Source organism: Marmota monax, unplaced genomic scaffold (assembly GCF_021218885.2).
Source record: "Marmota monax isolate L192 unplaced genomic scaffold, Marmota_monax_Labrador192_F-V1.1 WCK01_AAM20220418_F8-fsc00016, whole genome shotgun sequence".
NCBI classification, from domain to species: domain Eukaryota; kingdom Metazoa; phylum Chordata; class Mammalia; order Rodentia; family Sciuridae; genus Marmota; species Marmota monax.
In genome coordinates this window covers 21,667,783-21,691,165 of record NW_026695209.1, presented here as the reverse complement: position 1 = coordinate 21,691,165, position 23,383 = coordinate 21,667,783, and positions in this window count along the sequence as shown.

The window sequence follows — 23,383 nt, the reverse complement described above, 5'->3', positions numbered from 1 at the left end:
AAAGAATATACCTATTTCCTTATTATGAAAAACAACTAAGCAATAAATTAATAAATAAAATAAGTATGCACTATATATATATATATATATATATATATATATATATATATCTTGATTATAATTCATGCAGAATAATTAAAAACGTGAATTTCAAAACAGATAATTTCTGACTTTCTGCTTTCCATCAAACTTAATTATTTTAAGAGAAGAGGATTCTTATTATCATTTTATTATGATGATTTAATTAGTCCTTTAGTAAGTACTTTTTTTCTAGTACTTTATGTCTATTTCTATGCGTCCATATACTTATTGTTTGTGTACAGGACTCTAATACAATTCCTGAACATGCCATAAAGTTCAAGTTCCTCAATCATTCCACTTGATTCATTTTCAACAAATATCTGCTTGACATTTTCCATTTTTCAGAAAATGCTGTTTTCTTTCTCTTGACTCTGTACATACATGTGTATAAGAAGATATATATATATATATATATATATATATATATTCATATCCACATTATTAATTGTGTTTTTACCATTTTAGAATGAAACACTTCAGATGACTTTAATCATTTAAAGAGTAATTCAATGATGTCTGACAAAGCTATTCACTTCCTTGTGTTTAGACACAGGATAACTCAAAAAAAGTTAAATCATAGTCTCACCTGGAAAGGGCTTATAATCTAATTCAGGTAAAAGTTATATAAAGAAAATAATTACTGACTGATACGGAATATTAAGTAACAATTTATATGGGAATGAAATGGAAAAATGAGGTGTCAGAACCCACACATATTAGAGTTATCAATGTAAGTTTGATGGAAGGTGGCCAAGATCTAGGTAGATTTTATCAAGACAAAGGAGCAAACATTGGGTATAAGAACAAGATTTTTTAAAAAGACAATAATTAGATCAGTAAATACAAGACAGAACATCTAGAATGGCCTGCTTGCTAAAGGCTGAGAGTGAATATTAATTAAGAGTGGATCCGTGAGTTTATGGCTTCGCAGTATGAAGAGCTGGATGACCACCTACCCAGTGAAAGTGATGAAAACTAATTAACAAAACGACATAACTATTGAAAGCCTGTGGCCATGATCTTAAGGGCATATTATGAATGAAGAACTATCTATTTAAGAAAATCTATGCAAATTTAGTAAGAAAAATAAGAATGGATGGTGTTGAAACAAGATCCCTTCCTCCAACCTCTCCTACTTGACTCAGGTGGAAAACCTACTCCTGATTGATGCTTCTGAGAGCATGATACTCCCTTTGTCCTCAGCTCCTGGTCAGAGAGTTTTCTTCCTGATAGAAATAAAATGTCAGTATTTCTCATGAAACCCCAGCTATGTGCTACTGAGTCTAATTCTGGGCAAATGCAGTTAAGGTAGGAGGGTTCCTTTCCTTCATCCAGTCTCAACTCATCAAACTGAAACTCCCTTGGTTGTGATGTCACTGATAATACTGGAAGCCTGCTCACCTTTGTCCTGACTTATATGGAGGTGATGATATGAGAAGCAAGAAAAGAAGACTTTGGGCGACTGAACACCCCACCAGGAGCTCAGCTCCTGAAGCAGGAGTACCACTCAGACTGAAGTGCATTCTTGTGCTCCCAGCTTCAGATACCTGGTTCAGAGATTTTGTCCTGGAGGAAGAAGCAGAATTTAAAGCAAATAGTTCCTAATCTAGAAAATGTTAAGCCCTGGGGAGGAGGTTTTTGTCAGGGTAATTGAAAACAAAAATTAGCAGATTTGGTGAAGATACAGGCTGAACTGTGTGTTAACTGACTTTCAGAGAGAGACTGAAAGGAAAATTGTGGAGAGGCGATCTCTTCTGCAAAGAATAAATGTCAATTATTGACCTATGGAACTGTTCCTTCAAAGGAGCAACTGAGGCCCCAGCAATTGTGGGCAACAATAGAACAGTCACTGAGCCATCAGTGGAGTTTAACAGTTGGGTATGAAAAGAAAGAGACAAAGAACACTCCATAAAATGTTGTTGTTTCAGGGTAACTATGCTTAATTTTCTTTAATAACACCATTCCCCAAAATGCTTTTGATAAGGGGAGGGTAATAATAAACTAAACCAGTCAGTCACTAAAAAAATAACAATCTAGGGATACCTAGATTTGCTACAATATATTATCTAAAATGCCCAGTTTACACCACAAAATTATTATAGGTGCAAAGGTAGTAAAGTTTGACCTATACATTGGAAGAAGCTAGAAACAGAAATTGTCATTGAGAACAACCAGACAGAATAACAGGCACAGGCTTTTAGGCATTATGAATATGTTCAAATAACTAAAAGAAGTGGTGATTACAGAAGAAAGTGATATAATGATTATGTTTTATCAGAAAATATTAATAAAGATAGAGAATTATTGAAAAATCTGAATATCTGGAGTTAAAAAGTACAATAACCAAAATGAAATATTTATGAGCATGGATAAATGAAATATTTGAACTGGCAGAGGAAATAATAAGCAAACTTGAATCTAAAACAATAGAGGCAAAATGTTCTCAAGAATCAAGAGAAAAAGAATAAGTAGAGCCTATGAAAAATGTGGGAAACATACTTACATAAAATGGTAGCACCAGAATAATTGGAGAAAGGAAAAGTAACAGAAAAAAATGCTAAAAGAAGTGTCTGGAAATTGTTCAAATAAAAGAGAAATTAGATAATACTTTGATATGAATAGAACATATCAACTTCTCTGGTAAAATAAAAGTAGTGCTTAGAGGGAAACTGATAGCAGTAAATACTTACAGGTGGAAAGAAAAATTTCAAATCAGAAATCTAAATATCTACCATAAAGACATTAGAAGCTGGGTGTGGTGATGCATACTTGTAGTCTCAGTGACTTTGGAGGCTGAGGCAGGAGGATCATAAATTCAAGGCTAGCCTCATTCATTGAATAAGATAGAAGAAAAAAAGAAATGAGAAAACAAAATGAAAAGTACTAGGGATGTAGCTTAGTGGTAAAGTGTACCTGAGTTTAATTCCAGTAATAAAATGAAAAAAAAAATTAACAAAAAAAATTAGAAAGAAAAATGACAAACTAAATATAAAGTACATAGCAAGAATAAAACAATAAGTGTTGAAATGGAATTAATACACAAGAAAAAATAAATAAAACTAAGTTTATTTCCTTTAAATAATAAAAATATGGCACAGTTTTGGTTAAACTAACCACAACAAATAAACAAATGAGGGAGAATATGTTGGTGTAATTAGCAGTCAGTGCCTAAGTGAGTGTGTTGTTCCTGGTTGTGAGATCAGAAGGACTCAGAAGAATGTGATCATGGAGGCAAGGAGAAGGAAAACTGGCCACTTTCCTTGTCTCCAATTTTCAGGTGGGGATCAAAGCACCAACCTTGGTTGTAAAGTAACAGAATTTACTCATTAAATGGCTGAAAAAATCCACTGGTGCAGTGGACATGCAACCTGTCCTGTGTACTGCCCCTGCTTCTAGGTGGGGAGGGTGAGAGGCAGTGCTCTGGTTTGTCCAGCCTGCTAACAAGGAGCACATGAATAATTTTAAAATGTCCAAACTCCCTCTGTTGAGTCCTCCCAGTTCTTTCCTTGGGCTCATGCTGGGGAAAAAGGAGATATTATCATAGACCTAACACACATACTATAAATACTGTCTGTTGAAAAGTTAGATAATATAGATGAAATCATGATTCCTAAAAGGTCACAAAATACAAAATCAACTTACAAAAATGAAATATTACCAGACTTAAAGTATTTGAATCAGTAATCATAAAAGTATGTATAAATAAAAGCCAGTCCCGTATGCTTGACTGGGGAAATATTTAAATAAAACTATACTGATTCTTTAACAAATCTTCCCAATACTAGAAAAGGAGAGAATATTTCTAATTTGTTTTAAGTTAGACATAATAAAAACAAAAAATAAAGTTTTTCAAGAAAAGAAAGCTGTAGATGAAGCTCTCTTATGGATACAGACTCAAAATCTTCAATAAAATAATAACAAACCTAATCCAGAAACATACAGATTGGCTTATATACGATGACCATGTTGGATTTATCTAAAAAATGCAAGATTGATTCATATGAATGCATCTAATAATCAATTAACGTAATATGTCGTATCAATAGAGTAAATAGCAAAAACCACATGGTTATCTCCATAGATGCAGAAAAAGCATTTGACAAGAATGGAATACCCTTTCATTTTGAATACTCTGAAAACCAGTTACAGAAGGGAATTTTCTCAATGTAAAAGAAGGACAGATAAGAAATAACCATAATAACATCCTTCTTCATGGTGAAAGATGGGTGCTTTGACCCAAGATCAGGAATAGATGAGAATATTTACTCTCAGTGTATCTATTTAATGCTGCCCTGGAGGTACTAGTTAGTGCCAGAACACTTAGGTGATAGTAAAAAGGCACTCAGATAAGAAGTAGAACTATCATTATTGGCAGAAAATGTGAATATATATGTATGTATCCACTTAAAAACTATGAGAACAAATAAATGAGTCTAGCAAAGTAGCAGCATACAAAATCAATATATGAAAATAACTTGGATTTCTAAACTTTGATAATTAATTTCATGCATTGACTTGACTGGACCACAAGATGCCCTGAAATCTGGTTAAACATTTTTCCTGGGTGTTTCTTCTAGAATGATTTTGGAAGAAATGAGTATTTAAATTGGTACTGAGTATACAGATGGCCCTCCCCAGTGTGAGTGAGTGTGAGTGGCCATTATCCAATCTGTTGAGGGCCATAATGAGACAGAGAGATTGAATTTGCTCTTTGTTTAAGTGCTTGAGTGTGGATATCAGTCTTTAGTTCTGTTTCCCAGTCCTTTAGACTCATGCTGGAATCTATACTATCAGTTCTTCAACTCAGAGTTCTCCTAAATCTGCCATTGCCTTTCCTGGGTTTCCAGCTGCAGATTCTGGGACTTCTCAGTGTCCATATTATTTGAGCTGATATCTTACAATAAATATCTTACTCCCTCTTCCTGTTATTATATAAATAAACCAATCTACTTATCAATTATTACCTTTGACCAGGGTAGAGTCTACATTTTTTAAGAGAAATGGACATATTTCCCTTTCTTTGGAGTTTTTGTTTGCTCTTTATAATTGTTACTCTCTTATATAATTGTTGAGGTCATATTAAGAACACTTTGAATTAAGAAAATAAAATAAGTAGCATTATAACAAACATAATTTTATTCGAAAATTTCTGCTGCATGTTGTCGCGGGCCAGCCATGGGCTGTGTGTGAACTGTGAGCATGAGTAGACTGGACTGACTTTGCCTCTCTGTCTGGGCTGTGCACATATGTATCCTTTTGGCTTGCTCTGCTTTTTGATCCCACAAGGCACCTGAGATGGATGTGGCCTTCCAAGATGTCAGTCAATCAATTGGCTGACCATAAGACATAAAGAAGCTAGGCTCAATGCCCCGAAACCTGACACTCCTCATTGGGGTGGAACTTTCTCCAGTGTCTTCTCCTCAATAAAAAGGGACTTCAGAACATCCTCCTCCTCTTTTCTTTGCCTCCCTTGCCTCCCTTGTAGGAGCTGGAGCACAGGAACCATTGCTGAAGAGTCCCAAAGAAAAAGATACTTTCTGTGTCTGTGTCTTTATTTAGTCAGCCCAAATTCACCTGGAGCGACCCTGAATGACTTAGTAGCGTGTCACAGTAGCATGTGACTCTTTACGTTTTGTTTCATATGTGACTGACAGAGCACTTATTAAAATTTCAAAAGAAATGAACTATGCTAGTAAAGAAATGTTTTCTTTTATTTCCAGTTGTTGCTGTCTTTTTTTTTTTTTTGCAGAGGAATCTATTCATAATTGTTAAAGATATTCTTGGGATGTTTGTCTGTTTTTTAAAGTTCAGGAGCTAGATATCCATGCAGCTCATTTACTACTTTATATACTCCGGCTATATGAAGTAGGTGCCCCTTTCTCCCTTTCTCTCAGCCTAGTTAGGAATTTGAAGAGGAAATTCAGGAAGAACCATGGATTAGTGGAAAGCAGTACAGTATGTTGAAGAGTGCATTAAAGATTAGGGCATATAGTTTAATCTCTTGTTTCATCAGTGCCAGTCAAGTAGCAAACTGTTTGAAAAAATACTATCAATTATTAAAATTATTTTTTAATTGATAAAATTATAGTTCTAAAACCAGATTAAATAAAATGGTCATTGGGTCATTAAATATTTTTGACCTTGAAATATGTTTATCACATGGTGGAATTTTGCAGGGTCACTATCTTACATTATGCTAGTTATATCTCATGAGGTACATGCCTATAACCTCTGTCTTGGGAGGTTGCAGCAGTAAGATTGTTAAGGTTAGGCCCAGCTGGGTAAATTAGAAAGAACCTGTCTCAAAACAAAAAATAAAAAGAAGATCTAGCTCAGTGGTAAAGCACCCCTGGGATCAATTCCCAGTACCACCAAAAGTAAAACAAAATATAATAAGACTAAAAATATCTGGTTGAGAAGGATGTGTTTTATTCTACCTGGATATATATAAGAATAATTTATAGGCCCTTGAGATACTCTTAGACAAATGTACAGGGATCATTGAGAAGGATATTAAGATTGTAATTCGTTTTACTTCTAGTAACTAGGCACTCATTACTTGTGATACAAAAAGTTCATTATAATTATTTTGTGGTATATTCAAAGTTTCCATGATGTATTTATTTAAGTGAAATTATAGTCAGCAAAATATTTGTATGTTAATTTTTATTAATTTATATTTAGTTTGTGTGTCTACATTTTTAAAATAAAAATTGCTTGATTATTTATATTTTTGTAAATTACAAATGAATTGATAGCAATTTAGTAAATAGAGTAAGCTCGAAAAATAATATTTTTGCCAACACAGAGAAGGTGACCAGGGTTTTAAAAATCTCTGCTGTCCCTTTAACTAGTTATAAAATAACCTATCCCTAAGATTAATTTGAACCTACTGTGACTTATAAAATAACTGAATGTGCAACCAACTTTTTAAAGGTCACAGGGAATTGAAAAGGGGTGGATGGGTAAGACGGTTAAAGGCCTTTTTTTTTTTTTTTTAGGTATGAGTTTTTCTGTAAAGCCTTAGAGAAACCTTTGGCCCAGAAAGTAGTTGAGTAGGGATTAAGTTCTTGTAGGGAAAAAAAAAGTTTGTTCCCTGAAGGTATTATAAGGATCCCAGCTGTTGGGGTACATACTCCCTGGTTATGATTGGCACTGAAATGTCAAAGCTCAAAATCCCAAGCCACTAAATTGCCTGCCTTAATCAGGCAAGGCTTGTCTACCCCCCACTGCTCTGGATCAGCCAAGGGCTGCCTGTCTCAGTTTCTTACAATCTTTTAACTAATGCTGAACCTCTCCCCACCACTTTAATTATGCTACTCTTTTTTTTTACCCTAAAGAGAATATTTCTTTTCTATAAGACTCTTTTACTTATAAAACATTTACTTCTAAAACTCTTTCATTGTGAGCTACATAGAGAATAAGAAAGAGATATATGACCATTGAAACAATCACTCAAAAAGATCATAATTTGGCTTTATGTATCTAGATTTATTAGAGGAGATATATCAATATACATAACAATAGTGACTAATAAGAATAATGTACATAATACTGTAAATATAATTATTCTGTATTACATATAAGATACAAGTGTGTGTATATGTATATATATATATATATATATATATATATATATATATATATATATTCACATGTATGTGTATTATACAGGACAAGTGTATGGGTGTGTGTTAGAGAGAGAGACAGAGAGGTAGAAACAGAATTCATATCACACCTGGAAGACCTTGAGTATCATTAAAATGGGATATTTTTCTTGTTAGATTTGATTTTTCACTAGACAAATATATTTTAAAAATCTTTAGTCTTTAAAGGCAGTCTGACTTGTCATAAAACAAATTTTTAAAAGTATCTGTTTTGCTGATTCATCTCAATGATGGTTTCATATTTTTTCTTCAGATCTATATTAATTAAATAAAATGTTCTAAATACCTTCCACATCATTATGTAATTAAATAATACAGAATAAAAACTGAGCATGGAAAAAAAATCAGTTCTTCTGTGCATGGTGGTGCACACCTATGATCCTAGCTATTGGGGAGGCTGAGGTAAGAGAATTGAAAATTCAAAGTTAGCCTCAGCAATTTAGCAAGGCCCTAAGCAACTTAGTGTGATCCTGTCTCAAAAGAAAAAAAAGAGCTGTGGATGTGGCTCAGTGGTTAAGCACCCTTGGGATCAATCCCAGGTACAAAAAAAAAAATACTACTACTGTATATGTATATTTTTTTAACCACTGTCCTATAAACCCATGTACTTAAATTGTGTACTACCCATGGGAAGTTATTTAAATCAATGTTCTGATTCAGGAGGACCAGGAAAGTCCTTAAGAGTCTCTAGTGTTAACAAGTTCCAGGGTGCCACTGCTGTTGCGGTGTGGACTGTCTTTTAGGAATAAGGTTGTACATAAGTGACACAGAGTTTTTCTTTTTTTTCTGTAAACAACCCTTGAAACCCACTCTTTTTCTGGTTTTATGTTGGAAAAAGTCTACACAAGTTGAAAGAAATCTCTCATCTAATTAAGTGGCCTTTTTTCCACAGCCCAGTTCTGACTCTGTCTTAGAAACTTGAAGACAAGAAGGCCGGGAAAGACCTTGCTATAAGCTTGTTCAGTGAGGTTTAACAGAAACAGAGACAATATGGGGAAACAAAAGTAGCAGCAGAATGCCTTCAAGATCAGAGGGAGAGTAAAGGAAATAGGAAAAAAATATACTTGATTGGTATAATATTATATTGGTGGTGCCTGTTTGCATGTCAGCTGTCCAAATATTAATTCTCTTGTAGAGGTTTCGAAATCCTCATTGTGCAGGATTTCCCATGTAGTTTCATGATAAATTCATTTGCCTACTCTGGTAATCTGCTAACTGAGCTGTTTCTCACACTATGTGTTTAATATTCTATTTTGGTTACTTTGGTCCTACAGGTAGTACTCATGAATGAAATATCTTTCAATATGGCTTAGGTCTGGTACTCTTCTGCAAAGTCCTCGTTCCATATGCAGCCAGATCCATGCAACACTGATCTTGTCATTTGCTCAAGGACAGGCATCTCTAGGACAGGCCTATCTCTTCAAGGCAGGCCAGCATTTGGAGATATGCATGATTTAAATCTCAACCTTTGGATTCCACATGTTAATAATCTATTTTAGTAATTATTTTTGAAGCAAGTCCAACCTCAGTAGTTCCCAGAATGTAGCAAAGGGTCTACACAACTTTCTAAAGAAATCCACGTTTTTATTTTATTCTTTTCCATCTTTAAATCTATTCTCATAAACTTCAATGTATGCTGTGAGATATGCATAGAAAAAAGTTTTCTTAGTTTATTTATATTCTATGTAGGTTCTGATTCAGGAGGACCAGGAAAGTCCTAAAGAGTCTCTAGTGTTAACAAGCTCCAGGGTGCCACTGCTGTTGTGGTGTAATGGTTAATTTGAATGTCAACTTGATTAAGAGATGCCAAAGAATAAGAAGAGGCTTCTGGTGTGTCAATGAGGGTATGCCTAGGAATGATTGGCATTTAGTGAACTGAAATGGAGTCCTTCCCTAAGCATGGGCAGCACTGCCCATAGGATGGTGGCTAGGATGGAATAAATGTTGGAAGAACAAGGTAAGCAGCAGCAGTGGCAAGCTAGATTCTTCTTGAACAGATTCTTGATTACTGCTGTGATTGCCTGAGGATTTCAGACTCACTCCTTCACTTTTCCAAAGCAACTCTGCCAGTGATTCTCCAGGGAGTTTCCTGAAGCATTCAGTCTTGGACCCCAGTTCAATAGGGGGAGCACCATTGATCCCTCTTGTTCTGAGGCTTCAGCTTCTTGACTGCAAGGCTACTGGTTCCTCCAGCTCTCTAGCTTGCAGACAGCCATGTGGACTATCTAGCTGGTCATGTAAGCCAATCTAATAAAGTCCCTTATTATAATCATTCTTTGTGTTGATTCTGTTCCTCTAGAGAACCCTGACTAATACACTATCAAACTTGATTTTTCTTCAGGAGGTGTGCTTATTGCTACTGCCATTGCCTGAGGATATTAGACTCTAACTCCTTCATTCTTTCAAAGTGGACTCTGACTAGTGATTATCCAGGAAGTTTCCAGGCATTTAGTCTTGAGCTGGGGCTCCATCATTGGTATCTCTTGTTGTGAGGCTTTGGCTTCGTGGAGTGAGAGACTATGATTCTTCTGGCTCTCCAGTGTGCAAATGGCCATTTTTTGAATACCCAGCTTCTGATCATGTAAGCCAATTTAATAAATCTCCTGTTATAATCATAGATATACATATCCTGTTGGTTCTGTTTTTCTCTGTAGAATGCCAATGCACTTTGTAAGTGTTGTGTTTCATTTGATTCTCCCGTGATGCCATTATTCTTTCATGTCAGGGTCTATCGTTGATGGAGAATATGGTAAAATGAGTCAATCTGATTGACATCATTCAGTACCTCTCTTCCTTTTCCTGTGTAGTAAAAATGTTGTCAGAAGTCATGCTGTGAGAATTATGATAACATCTATGTTATGGTTTGGATATGAGGTGTCCCCAAAAAGCTCACATGTGAGACAATTCAAGAAGGTTCTTAGGAGAAATGATTGGGTCATAAGAGTCTCAAGCCAGTTGGTGACTTAATCCTATGATACGGATTAACTGAATGGTAACTGAAGTGGTAGGGTGTGGCTGGAGGGGGTGGGAATTAGGGCACGGCTTTGAGATATATATATATATATATATATATATATATATATATATATATATATATATATATATGTATGTATCTGGAAAGTGGAGTCTCTCTCTCTCTCTCTCTCTGCTTCTTGATCACCATGATGTAAGCTGCTTCCCCTTGCCACACACTCTGCCATGATATTCAGCTTCATCTCGAGCCCCTGTGAAATGGATCCAGCCTTCTATGACTAAGACTTCTGAAACTGTGAGCCCTCAAATAAACCTTTCCTCCTTTAAAATTGCTCTGGTCATATCTTTTAGTCACAGCAGTGAAAAATCTGACTAAAACAATCTTTGAGAGTACATGAATGGTGCTAGCAAAGAGGGAGGGAAGCAAATCTGACTGCAAATAAATAATTTCTTTAAATGAGAATAAGTCTATCTCTCTTCCATGAAGGAAAATTTTGGGGGTTTTTCCAGAAGAGAATCTTGAGACAAGAATGCAAAGGCACATGGTGCATTTGGGAAGGCAGGGAACACAAGAGAGTGTTATGAAAGTGATGCACACAAGATCAGGAAATCATGGGTTTGATCTAGGTTTAATCCTACAGGGACACTTAGAAAAGCTGTAGCATGGATGCCTCAAAATTATTCTACAAGAAGAGTGAAAAAATGGGGAAGGTATACAAGAGGTTCTGAGCATCATTAATTAAAGATTATGGTAGTATGATTTCTCACCGACAGCATCTTGAAGAGAAAAGTATGTAGGAATAGTTAGGAAATGCTGTGTGTATGGTAAACCTGGTACACTGGTTTTGCAAGATTGACCTTCCAATATGTTATTTTTTTCCCTGTTCCTCTGAATTTTTTTTTTATCAGGTTTGTGTTCTGTTTTAATCTGTAATGTCCTCAAAAAACTCACACATTGAAGACTTGGTACTCAGTTACTGCAATGTTCAGAGTTCAGGTTCTTTGGAAGAGGTTTGATTGTAAGGACCCTGACCTCATCTGTAGATTAATCCATTGGTGGGTTAATAATTTGATGACATTAGTAGGAGGTGGTAGAAACTTGAGGAGGAAGGACTTAGTAGGTGGAGATGGGTCAGTGGGGATGTCCCTGGAAGGGTATTTTTTTATTTTTATTTTTTTCCTGGTCCCGTTCTCTACTCTCCCCACCATCTCTGATTCCCAGCTGTCCTGAATTCAGCAGCTGCCCTCTACTGTGCCCTTTGGCCTTGATGTTCTGACTCACCTGAGGCACAGAGCAACGGAGCTGGTTACTTCTTTTTAAAATCAGATGTTTTGTCCCAGTGATGGAGAGCTGATTAACACAGTTTGTTACCAGTTTATAAATATTAGAAATATAGTTAGAGTTTTAGGAGAGTTAGAAGCATATAAAACTTTCTAATATAATTTTATAGAGGATGTGATCAGTGATACAAGAAGAAGCAGGGTGTTGCTTTGGGGACTTAAAGGAAAAGAAATTGCCCTATTGAGATGGGAAGTGATTCTCTCATGCTCTGTACATTCATGTCCATGTAGCTAAATTATTGTATTCATTATCTACAGTATATATAAAAGTTGGCTTTGCCTATATCTTGCCACTTATATTTTATCAGTCATTATCACTTTGTAGGATTCAAGATAATCGACCTGTAACCTTTAATGGTTCCATATATAAATGTTCAGAGTTTGTCAGTATTCCAGAAAGATTTAATTATCAGTGGAATAACAAGGAAAGACTTAGTTAGAATAAGTCCATATTGTTAAATATGTCATAGGCTTTATCCCTGGCATCATGGCAAATTTGTTGGAGACCACAGAGGATGTTAAGGGTACCCGAGGTAAAAGTTAAACAGATATCCATAGCACAATTAATCAAAGTTCCATTTTATTGCAAAGGGCTTCTTTAAAGAAACATTTATGTAGTATATAATTTTCTCCTGCTCTTTTTTCCTTTAGAAATAAATATTCAAACTCAATCTAGCCTGGGTTCTCATTTTTAATAACTATTTGTCACACTTGCTAATTCCTTCCAGTCTCTGTACATCTCACCAGACTACTCACAACTACATAAACTCATATAGTTCAGAGACTGTAAGAATTTTGACTTCTCAATGTCATTTACTATGACTCAGCAAAGGGACCATAACAGTTTGGAAGCTTATCCAAAATTAGCACATCAAATCATGGGCTCCATATATCATGAATTCAGGATGCTTTAAAATCATGTCTCACCTTTCCTAAGTATCTCCCACGTTCCATTTCTATACATTTGCTATGCATATTTTAATGGCAAATTCTATGGTTCTTTCTCTGTGTATCACTTTTAGTTCTTGCTCTATGAATTTTATCCTAATATCCTATTCCACCTAAGGTCCTCTTGATTTGATATTCCTGTTACTTTCCATTCAATATTCAACTACTGGGCAAGTTTTCTTCTTTACCTAAGGACAGCTTCTTCATCCAAGGATGACAGTGATTTTCTAAAAAAAGCTGCACACTTAGACATGTTTTATTGGAAATTTGGGGATTGGCCTATTTCATGTCTTTCAGTAAATCTGCAGTATCCTCATAGTAATTAGCAAGAGTCTAGTCTTTTCTAGTGTTCTAACATTCATATAAGAGATATGGCTAAACTGTGAATTAATTGGCACTGTAATTCTGCAAGTTACAAAGTCAATATCTGGGTTTGTTCTTGGTTATTTCTGTTCTCAGCAAAGTCCTGTTCTTTAAACTAGGTCAGAAGAAGTCTGAATATTTTCCTTTTCCTTGGGAGAAATTAAGGAAGTTGGTTTGTCTTTTATTTAGTTTTACTCATCAAATGTTTAAAATATTCATCTGACCCATGATGCAAGAGTTTTAATTTCTCTACAATAGAGGTAATTTGGTTTTTCAGAATTTTATCCTAACTAGTAGTCAATTAATTGTTGTTTTCCTTCTTAGCTTCTACTACCCTATTTCTTCTTTTTCTAAATGTACTAGTAATATTTCCCCTTCTTGAATTACATGAAAACTGAGTCCATTCCAGTTATAAAGAAAGGCAATGATTTTCTTTAGGTAACAAGTACTTTACATTCCCTAGCTACAATCACCACTTCATGTATAACCTAGTTTGTCCATTTAAGCTAAATACCAATATTAATTTTGGAAGAGTGGGAAAGTGATATCTTCATATTAAGGTTAGACTGTTCCACCAATTTTACCCAATGAGAGGTGCCTGAGAAAAGAAGAACAGTGCATACAGGATAGGATGAAGAGGAAAAAACATTGGATAAATGACATCCGTAGCCAAATAAAAGCATGCATGCATATAATTTTTTTTTGCCATTTTTTGGTCTTCACAATTACCACTCTTTACCCCAAGCCCCCAATACAACTTATTATGGCAATTGGAAGTAGTTTCTGTTACTTAGAGAATGAAGTCTTCTATTGCTAATTCTTGACCATGGTTCTAGAAGACCACAAGCAATAATTTTACCTTAAAGCATATCACTGTTCTATAGACAGCCAGAAATTTATTCTACATTATGAATGAAGATCCTATTTTTTCAGCCTAACTTATTCTAACTAAATATGTTTATGTTTTCTAATCCATTTTCTAGTAATAATTTCTGTATTAGGACTTTTTTCTGTTGCAATTATTAGAGACACAGTTAAGGCTGCTGTGGGCAAAAAGGGGAAATTATAATCTCATTTCATGATAGTTCATAACAATATAACTGGTTTTAGTCACAATAGTCCAGGAGTTCAAGAGATTTCACTAGTGTTTCTCTCTCTCTCTCTCTCTCTCTCTCTCTCTCTCTCTCTCTCTCTCTCTCTTCTACCATCTTCTAGTTTTCTACTTTTATTTTTCCTATTTCCTTTTAACTAAGATTTCTGCTTGAGTTGGCTAGGTGGTTAATAGTAATGCTGTCAATCACTCTAGCCAGGAACTCAAATTATCCTGACAGAATGGGCTGTGGACACATGTACATTGCTGGAGAAATTGAATGGGGTAAAGTTCCACCCAAGCTTCATAATCCAAAATTTCAGAAGCAATAGTTTTACTCAACAGATATTGGATATTGGTGATATCTTAAAAGTGCTACGAAATTTCAATTTTGAATTCTTTGTTCTGTTCTAATATTTCTATGTATGGTTTTATTACATTTAAAATGAAAAGAATGGAGAGCTATATGGCTTTCTTGAATCTGTTTCTTAAGTGGCTTTTTCCCTGAATGGTAATTCTACAAGATACTATATATACAAATTAGTTAAGTGAACAGTTGGAACATATTTTTAAAAGAGCCCAATGGCAACCAAGTATTAGTCTTAACCCTCCTAATCCCCAAACTTCCATGGTGGTGCGGGGTTGAGTGATTATGGGGTTGATCGAGTACAAAGATTTGACCACAATATGGTGATATCATATATACACTTTTCCTTTGTTCTACATTGATAGTTTTGCAAGCAGAGGAAGTTCCTCTTAGCGCAAGACTGTCCAGAGCCTATGACAAGTTCACCATTCAGAAAGGAAGAAAGTCAAGGGAGTGTCCCAGGAAGAGAAGGGATGGGGGACTGAGAAGCATGGTAGAAAATATTTTGATGAGAAAGTTTGAATGAAAGTAGTGGCCTGGGTACTTTATAACTCTGATATTAATCTTATCCATGATTGGTAGATTTTCAGCAGTTTTGAAAGTTATGCAAAGTAGGTAGACTATAAGTGGCTGAAATTCTGCTTATTTGAGCTATGCTTAGAACAATTCAATGTGTAAAAATTTGCATTCCCCATAAACAGGCTTTTGATTAACTGGCTACAGCATACTATGAATGTAAATAACTGGGATCCAATATACAAAGACCACCTTTGATTCTTTTATGTATTTTATGTACCATCTATTGAATCCTACCATGGTAGAGTGTTTTATTGAATTGTCAAAATCAAGATGGAATTTTTAGCTCACACCAGATATTTCAATAAATTTACTTGGAGAAAATAATAATTCTTTTTTTCAGACTATTCCAGGTAATTTCTTGTTATCACAGACTGATTTGTTTTTAGAAAGTTCCTTCAATCACTTTTCTATGTGTGCCTTTTGTATTTCTGTTTTGTTTTTTAGTCTGAGAAAAGTTAAAAGCAAACAAAATCACAATCCATTAATATGATATCTTGAACTGAAACTGAATGATTTTGACAAATGTTTATTTAATGCCTACTATGTGCACAGTAGCAATCAAAATCTGTAAAACCCTTATTTCATCAAGATTCCATTCTACTGGATAAAAAAAAAAAAAACTTCCAGGCTGGATTTCAGTAGAAGGATTAAAGTGTCCATAAATCTCAGACAATTACATGAGCTGAATGACAATTACATGAACTGAATGGAGGTATTTTTAATGCACCCTCTAGCATATCTGAACTTAATAAGGAACTCATCGATTAGATTACAACATGTTTTGTGAATCTTCTTTAATTTTTTATGAGAATCATTTGTGGGTTTTATAGTCAGAATTTAATTCTTTATAGCAGTAACTCATTCTTGAGCCATATTTCCATGAAGATGATTTTTTTCTTGAAATTCCCCTCCCCAATCTTATTTTCTAATGTCCAGAGTATATTTTAAAGTGCTCAGATATTTCTTACAAATTCTATAAAGACATGCTCACTTTTTCCCCAAGATTTCTGCAACATTACACCTTAGTTAACTATTTCTTTTTTTGGTCAATATTAAACAATGAATGAATAAAATTTCATTATTCTGTGTTGACATAGAGAGTATTGATCAAATATAACTCTTAGTATATAGTAGTATGGTTTTTGGAAATTTTAATTCTTACTACTATCTTACTATTCTGTGTCTTCCATGTAGTATCATATAACTCAAAATAAATAGCTACTTTCTGTAAATTATTCTGGATTGGATCATTTGAATGTGATATCACATAGGATGATTTTATCTCTAGCTAACAAAAACTGGCAAGATTTGGCTTGCTTAGTGAAAATCAGTTCATTATTTCATATACTTGTGAAGAGAAGAGACATGGACTACATGCATAGTATGATCAGAAACCTGGGGTTATTTTTCTCTGCCATTCTCTCTGCTACATACTCCTCTTTTCACCTTCCTCTTCAGTGTGACTTCTTTTATGGTTATCAGAATAGCAATGTCTAGGACAACCAATTTCCTCTCTTACATATTACGTGAAGACTTTTCTCCTTTAAGCAAGGATAAAAAGAAGCCATTCTTTGTAGTCTTACCTGATCAGTCTAAATACCATTCTTTGAAGTCTTAACTGATCAGTCTAGATCATTTGTCCAGCTCAGCAAAGTTATTGGCCTCTGTTGTGTTATAGTAGTATTTTTGATGGACACAATGCCTTTATTTTATTTGTTTTCTGTGGTTCTGAGAATCAAACCCATTGCCTCACATGTGCTAGGCAAGCATTCTACCACTGAGCCACAACACCAGCTCTAGAAGTATTTATCTATTTATTTTTTGGTACCAGGGATTGAACTCAGGGACACATGGCCACTGAGTCACATCCCCAACCCTATTTTGTATTTTGTTTAGAAACAGGTCTCCCTGAGTTGCTCAACACTTGCTGTTTGCTGAGGCTGGCTTTGATCTTTTGATCTTCCCATCTCAGTCTTCCAAGCTACTGGGATTGCAGGCATGAGCCATGGAGCCCAGCTAGAAGTATTTTTGAAAAAGCAAATTATTGCCATAGTTTATTTAGAAAAGCAGATGTGGTAGGCAGAAGAAATTTTGTATTCTTTTTATATTGCTTTGTAATAAATCAGCACATTTTATTGGTTTAAAACAATACTCATTTATTATATCATAATGTCTATATCTTGCACTCTAGGTGGGCATGCCTGAATTCTTTGCTCAGGTTCTCAAAGGGATGATATCAAGGTATTGGCAAGCTGTGTTCTTATTCAGGACATGCATTCATCTTATGGAATCATTCAGTTTATTGCTCATGGTTATAGGATTGAAGATTTTATTTTTATGCTAGCAGATGGGTCTGCTCTCAGCTTCTAGAAGCTACCCATATTCTTTGCTATGTGACTATCTCTATTTTCAAAAACTAATGAAGAATTTTCCTCCCATTGGATTCCTCTCAGGTTTAAAATCTCCTTCTTCTGGAATATTACCAGTGCCTTTTAAGAACTCATCTGATTAGGTAAGACCCATGCAGGATAATCTTTTCTAAAGGTCAATCTTGCCATAAAATATGCTATAATATAATATGATATAATCACAAGATTTTTTTCCATTCATATTATATATCTTGCTCATACTCAAAGGGAAGAAATTATATATGACATGTACATTAGGAGTTGAGAATTCTGGACATCATCTTATGATTCTACTTATCATAAATATCTACTATTATCTACTTATCTTAAATATCTATCTATTTTTTTTCTTGCAGTACTGGAGGTTGAACCCAAGGGTATTCTACAAATAAGCTACATATTCAGCCCATTTTATTTTAAAACATGGTCTCAATAAATCGTCTAGGCTGACTTTAAACCTGAGATCCTCCTGCCTCGGCCTCCACATAAATACCTGCTAAAAAATAGATGTAGTAATACTTGGTAATTTTATGGAAGTGTATTGTGGCAAATGGTGAAGTAAGAGAAGCATGTGGAATGATTTCTTGATTTCTGGAATATATGACTTCCTTTACTATTGTTTCCAAAAAGTAAATCTGAATATGAAGAAGTAGAGGGTACAGGAAAATTGTGGGTTTAATTAGAACTTTAATGGTTAAGATGCTTTTAAAAAATTTAAACACCTCATTGTTAATATTTTAAAAAGGGATGGATATAGAACCAATGAGCTGTCTGCATCTCCTTTTGGGAATTACTTAACTTGTACACGTCTTTATAAGTCTCATTACTACACAAATGATGGAAGTTCTAGAAAATGTCATAAAATCTAACAAATATAAAGCTGTATTGTGGAGATTCAAGATGGTGGATGAGAATTCTTCATTTCCACTTTCTCTGTGGCTTGGGATTCATGCTTCAGGAGCATATCCTCCTAGCAAGGTGGGTGAAAATGGATTCATTGAAATTCAACATTGGACAGTCATAGACTTGAGAGATCCAGATGCTTAGAACACAAAGGTCAAGAAAGAGTAAACTGTACCTAAGCCTGTGGCAGCAGTGGTAGCAGCAACAGTTTGCTCCAGAGGGGTAGCTGTAACATAAACAGAGTGAGACACACAATGGATAAATCTGGGACAGAAAACCTATCGAACAGAAAAGCATTCTGAACTTAGCTAAACCAGAGTCTGCACAGAGATCTGGTGTTAGAAAAGTATGTTTCTCAATTGTCAAGGAGAGCTGAGGTGGGAGGCCAAGTGCACTTTGCTCCTGTAGGAGAGAAGGACATCACAGCAAATATTATCATACTCTCTTGGAAAATGCCTGTGATGTGGCCTAGGATCAAATTAGCAGAACATGAGTGAAACAGGCACAGAGGAGAATAGACACAAGGGAATTCAAGTTAAAGATATGAAGGGGAGAACAACTTGCTTTCCATTTGAGTTTTGCAGCTCATGTGATCAGCTGAAGAAGGTCAGAAAACTGAACAGGTGGGAAAAAATGCACTTGGGGTCTGAGCCTGGAAATACTTCATGCGTGTGATAGAGAATGCAAGACATGTGGAGGTTGGCTCCCCTGACCTACAAATAGAAATCTTGGGAGACCTTTGAGATCCAGATGACTAGCAGAGGTTAACATTCTCCTAGTCCTAGGAATGTGGAAGAATGTGTTGGTCTTATCTTTCCAGAGCAAATACTAACCTAAACCACTAACTTAAAAAGCTCTAAAGGAACAAGAAGAAATGGAAAGAAGGAAGTTTGGCCTAGGCAGTGGCCATTCATACCCAGCAGAGACAATTCTTTCATTTTTCATTAAGAACTTGTGGGGTTTTTAAAATTTTGTTTTGTTTTGGTGTGTGTGTGTGTGTGTGTGTTTTCCTGATATTTGGTTTATGGACATGGATATATATGTATGCATATATGAATATATGTATGTATATATTTTCTCGTTTTTCTTTGCTTTGTCTTTTGAGGATTACTGTTTTTGTTTCTTTTGGTTTTGTTTGTTCCTTTTGTTTTTTCTACTTAATTTATTTCTTCTATTAATTTTTTTCAATCTCTTCTATAGCCATCACTGGCTTCATTCTTCTGCTATATCTCTCTTCCATATTAAAAATTCTAAAATTTCTTTTACCTTCCAACCATATTTTCTTTTCTCTTAGTTAACTGTATTTTTTACCATCCTTTAGAACTCTTTGATTTATATAATTTCTGCAAAATAATTTATATAATTGGCTGGTAGAATGGAGTAAAAAATAAGACCCAACCACATGTTGCTCGCAAAAGACTCACTTTGCAAGCAAAGACAATACTGGCTGAAATTGAAAGGATGAGAATTTATGCATCATGCAAACAATTAATACTGGTAACAGAATAATCTGATAAGAAAATAAGAACATAATAAATATTTATGCTCCAAATATTGGTATACCACATTACATAAAACAAATGCTATTTGACTTAAAGACTCAGATAGACCCCCAGTACATTAATAGTAGTGGCTTATTTCAACATACCTCTCACACCAATAGATAGATCACCCCAACAAAAACCCAGTAGAAAACATTTTAGACCTGAAATAATTATAAATCAAATTGACTTAACAGACATCTATAGAATATTTCATCCAACAATAGATTAATTTACTTTCTTCCCACCAACTTATGAATACATCTCCATCCTACACCACATTTTAGGTCACATACCAACTCTCAGCAAATGCAGAAAAAAAAAAACCAAAAACTTTGCATCTTATCATATTATAATGGAATGAAATTAGAAATCAACAACAACAAAAACTTCAGAAACTATGTAAATACTTGAAATGTTTACAAAATACTTTGGAATGATGAATGGATTATAGAAGATATCAGGAGAATTTAAAAAGGTTTTAGAATCAAAACATTTTTATAACCCACTGGAATATTATGTAGGCAGTTCTAAGTGGAAAATTTTCAGCCATGAATGCCTACATAAGAAAATTAAAAAGATCTCAAATAAATAACCTAATGATGCATTTCAAGGTTCTAGAAAAACAAGAGCAAACCATTTCACTGTGCTTAATCTGTTTGAATGACCAGCAACCTGAAGAGCAGCTGTCCTGAATAATGCAAGGAAGGAAATTATTAAGCTCAGAGCCATTATCTATAGAAGACAAAGTGAAACAACACAGAAGATCAATGAAATAATTGGTTTTTTGAAAGATAAATAAAATCAATAAATCCATAATCAAGCTAACCAAAAGACAAGGGCAGAGAATACCCAAATTAATAAAATTAGAGATGAAAAAGGAGATATCACCAGACATTGTAGAAATTCAGATGAAGTGTGGGACTATTTAAAAAACTTACACTTCAATAAATTAAAAAATCTAGCAGAAATGAATATGTTTCTAGACACTGACCTGAAAAATTGAACCTAATGGATAGAGAAAACCTAAGCATACCAATAACCATCAATGAAATAGAGGCATTAAAAATAACAATAATTACTCCACAAGCAAAATCCCAGGACCAGATTGTTTCTCAGCTGTATTCTACCAGACTTTTAAAGAAGAACAAATACCAGTTCTCCTCAAATTATTGCATAAAAAAGAAAGGGGTTGAGTACTTTCAAATTCATTTTATGAGGCCAGTATTACCCTCACACCAAAATCCAGTAAGGAAACATCAAGGAAAGAAAACTATAAACCAATATCACTGATGTGCTTACATGAAAAAATCCTTAAAAAAATATTAGCAAATCATATTCAACAACCTATTCATAAGATAACACATTATGACCAAGGTAGTTTCATTCCAGTGCTGTAAGGATGGTTTAATATACACAAATCAACATATGTAATTAAACACATAAATAGAAATAAGGACAAGAATCACAGAGTCATCTCATTAGATGCAGCAAAAGTCTTCAACAAAATTCAGCACCCGTTCATGAAAAAATACAACAAACTAGGGACAAAAGGAACTTACCTCAACATCATAAAGGCTGTGTTTGACAAACCCAAAGTCAACATCATAATGAATGAAGAAAATATGAAAACATTTCCTCTGAAATCCAGAACAAGACAAGGATGTCCAGTCTTACTATTCCTGTTCAGAATAGTACTAAAATTTTAACAAGAGCAATTAGGCAAGAAAAGAAAAGAAAAGGGATAAAAATAGTAAAGGAAATGTCAAATTATCACTGTTTTCAAATGATATGATCTAATACTTTGAAAATTCAAAAGCCTCTATCATAGCACTGCTAGAGCTAACTAGCAAATTCAGCAAAGTAGCTAAATATAAAATCAATGTATGAAAAATAACAGCTTTCCTATATGTCTATAATCTTTTGAGAAAAAGGAAACTAAAGGAAACACTTCTATTCACAATAGCTTACAAAAAATATATAAGGCATAATCTAACCAAGAGGTGAAAGACTGCTACAATGAAAACTACATACAATGAAGAAAGACATTGAAGAAGACACTAAAAGATGGAAAGAAAGATTTTCCATGTTCATCAAAAGGTAGAATTGATATTGTTAAAATGGCCATACTACCAAAAGCAATATAAAGCTTCTATGCAACCCTCACCAAAGTAACAATAGCATTCTTCACAGAACTATAAAAAAAATCCTAAAATTAATTTGGAGTATTAAAAAAAAACAGAACTCCTCGAAGCAACTCTTAAGAAAAAAAATGCTGGAGGCATCATAATACCTGACTTTAAATCATACTTCAAAGCTATAATAAAATAAACTGTATGATTCAGGCATAAAAGAGAGATCAGTGAAGCAGAATGAAAGACATGGAACAAACCCACACAGATACAATCATTTGATTCTTGAAAAAGATACCTAAAACATATGTCAGAAAGAACATAGCCTGTTTAACAAATGGTGCTGTGAAAACAGATTATCCATTTAGAATGAGACTAGATTCTTATCTCTCATCCTGTATAAATGTAAAATGAAAATGGACCATAGATTTAGGGATTAGAAAAAAATCTATTCAACTCCTGGAAGAAAATGTAGGTCCAACACTCCACCATATGGGCACAGACAAGGACTTCCTACAGCTCAGGGAATAATACCAAGAATTAATAAATGTCTGGTATTAAATTGAAAAGCTTCTACATAGCAAAGGAAACAGTTAAGAATGTGAAGAGAGAACCTACAGAACAGGAGAAAAATCTTTCTGACCAAGGATTAATATCCAGAACATATAAAAAATTAAAAAAAAACTTACCACAAAAAAACAAATAAGTCAATAATCCATTTAATAAATAGGCAAAAGAACTAAACTGACACTACTCAAAAGTAGAAATTCAAATGGTCAAGAAATATATGAAAAAATATTCAACATCTTTAATTTGGAAAATGCAAATCAAAATTACTTTGAGATTTCATCTCATTCCAGTTAGGATGGTTGCTATCAAGAATACAAACAATAAAACATTCTGGAGAGGATGTGGGAAAAAAGAACACTTTTACTCTGGTGGTAGGATAGTAAATTTTTATAATCACTATGGAAATTAATATGGAGTTTC